The sequence below is a fragment of the Sceloporus undulatus genome, chromosome 2 (assembly GCF_019175285.1).
Source record: "Sceloporus undulatus isolate JIND9_A2432 ecotype Alabama chromosome 2, SceUnd_v1.1, whole genome shotgun sequence".
Lineage (NCBI taxonomy): Eukaryota > Metazoa > Chordata > Lepidosauria > Squamata > Phrynosomatidae > Sceloporus > Sceloporus undulatus.
Window position 1 is genome coordinate 73,845,839 of NC_056523.1, and position 3,227 is coordinate 73,849,065.

Genomic DNA, 3,227 nt, shown 5'->3' on the forward strand with positions numbered 1-3,227 from the left:
AATTGTTCCATGTTTTAGTCTCTGGAGCAGCAGAAAACAAGCTCACTCCCTCCTCAACATGACATCCCTTCAAATATTTAAACAGGGCTATCATGTCACCTCTTAACCTTCTCTTGTCCAGGCTAAACATCCACAGCTCGCTAAGTCTTTCCTCATAGGGCATGGTTTCCAGACCCTTCACCATTTTAGTCGCCCTCCTTTGGACACACTCCAGTTTCTCAATGTCCTTTTTGAATTGTGGTTCCCAGAACTGGACACAGTATTCCAGGTGGGGCCTGACTACAGCAGAATAGAGTGGGACTATTACTTCCCTTGATCTAGACACTATACTTCTATTGATGCAGTCTAGAATCACATTGGCCTTGCTAGCTGCCGCATCGCACTGTTGACTAATGTTCAATTTGTCGTCTACTTGGACTCCTAGATCCCTTTCACACGTAGTTTCATTCAGCCAGGTGTCCCCCATCCTATATCTATGCATTTCATTTTTCTGCTCTAAGTGCAGTACCTTACATTTCTCCATGTTTAATTTCATTTTGTTAGCTTTGGCCCAGTTTTCTAGTCCGTTCAGGTCATTTTGAATCTTGATGCTGTCCTCTGGGGTATTAGCTACTTCTCCTAATTTGTTGTCATCTGCAAATTTGATAAGTATGCCCCCAATTTTGTCCTCCAAGTCATTGATAAAGATGTTGAACAGCACTGGGCCCAAGACAGAACCCTGTGGTACCCCACTGGTCACTTCTCTCCAGGATGAAAAGGAGCCATTGTTGAGCACTCTTTGGGTTCGGCCAGTCAACCAATTACAAATCCATGTAACAGTTATCTTGTCTAGCCCACATTCTACAAGCTTGTTTGCAAGAATGTCATGGGGAACTTTGTCAAAGGCCTTACTGAAAGCAAGATATACTACATCCACAGTGAATCAGACTCTTCAAAAGGGTCCTGAAAACTGTGAGAGTAAATGCTACAGTGGGTGTGTAGTAAATGTGACCTTCTAGATGTTGCTGGATTGTAACTTTCATCATCCCTGGCCATAATAACCAATTATGTAGAATGTTGGGAGTTGGTGTACAATGCCATCACCAAGGCCACAAGTTTCCCATTATTTTCCCTCTCAGAGATATAATTCTAGACACTATACTTCATTAAAAAAGAACAGTCTACTAACCTGGAAATGTGGTCAAGCAGATTTCTGTGTATTCAAACATATGGCTTTTGTGCCTACCAACAGCCTTTCAGCTCTAAAAGGTCACTTCAAAGGTGTAGAATACAGCAGTCAGGAAAGGTCAAGAGTCAGGGGCTGGGATGGATGGTACTGATACTGCATTGAATCTTGGAGGATCATAGTATAACACAATACATACTTCCAACATGTTTTAAATTTTTAAAAATCTGATTTATTTATGTGGATGGGTGCATAGATCATCAGGGGTCTGAAAACAGCCTGGGGGGGGACTGTATATGATCCATAGGCTGCACTTTACCCACTGCTGCAATAGATGTTATACATAAAGATCACAAAGAAGAACCTTAATTTTAAGACCTCACTAGAACACCATGATAAATGTTAATATTCTTATAAACATTCAAAGAAGACATGTTTCTGAATAACAGGTCATGTCCTGAAAAAGCAAAAATCTGCTTTTGAGTTACCTTATCTGCTTGCCTTCTCGAACATCATAAAGAAAAAAGAATACATCTGCATCCTCTCCTATTGTATTATAAGTAAAACTCTTTAGACTGAGAAAAAAGTGGTGAGGTACTGGCAGTCGGCAGGCTTCTCCATGGCGTGGACGGATTGTATCTACCTATTTTGGAAAAAGAAAGGAGCTTTATTTTGTGTACACATATTTCAGAGATATGTACTCTTACATGCAGTTAACATGATGCTTTTTCTTCCTCTATCAGAATATAATTTTATCCATGCATTAAATACAGTGCTCACAGTTTATCTTCTTAAAAATGATCTTAAGTATGTATCCTTAAAACTGTTGGTAATAAAAATGGGGAATGGACATCACAAAATCACACTCTTGTCCCATATTATTTAACTCAAGATAACTATACATGATTCTGGGGAAAAGAGTATGATTTTCCTTGGGCAAGTCACTCTCAGCCTCAGAAAACTTTTGGATTATGATTCATGAGGAAATTAAAAAAATAGGAAATTTCAATATACCTTTTGACCCAGTGATGTATCTACTTAATATAATAGAAAATCAGGATGTGGAACGAGTGAATGGTAAAATATTGTTTTTGATGATTACAGCAGCAAGAATTGTTTACACAAGATTCTGGCGAAATGAAGAAATCCCGACATTAGATGACTGGAAAAGTAAATTAATGGAAATATATGAGATGGAGAAATTAGCGTATCTTTGTAAAAATGACTCACTAGATGAGTTCTACTCAATATGGAATAGTTGGATCACATATACGCAAAAAGAAAATGAAGGGAAAAGATATACTGTTTTGATGGAATAGTATTTAAGATAGGAATACTTACTTGGCAATATAAGTTCTATAAACTAATATGTAAATTAGAGGCAGAGTATTTTGAAGCTGTAAAAGCTATATATGTGTGGAAAAAATTAGGATATATTAGAGCATGGGGGTTTGGAATTTGGAGTTTTGTAGCCGGCGGGTGGAGTCTGGAGAAGAAGAAGATGTATTTAATAAGACTACGTGGTTGGATAAGTTATGTCTGGTATAAAGGTTATAATTTAAAAAGACCTAAGCGGTAATAGTATCGTATTATTGTAATTAGATCCCAAGTGGGTTAGGCAGCCAGGTTGAGCTATAGGGGAATTAGTAATCGTGGTTAATAATAGATAGATACTAAGAGTTTGTAACGATAAGGACGATTAATTTGAACAAATAAATAGCTAAGGAAGTAGGAAAGATGGTTGTATTGAAATATTTTTGTGTCTTATGTATTTTATATTTTTATGTTTTATAATAAAAATTAATAAAAAAAAGAATAAAAGGAAATTTGATACAAACTTACAAACTTAGCAAGACCATCACTGTGGGGGTGCTTGCCATACCAGGCAAATGCTAAAGGGGTGGTGACACCACCGCTCCCCAAACATTTACCTTTGGGTAGATACAGGCTGTGGTGTTTTCCTCAATCTCTTTAAAATGCTGAGGTGATGCTCAGTGGGAGAAGAAAGGGGAGGCAACAGGATTTTTAAAAAATTCAAATGGTATTTTTTAAAAATAAATTT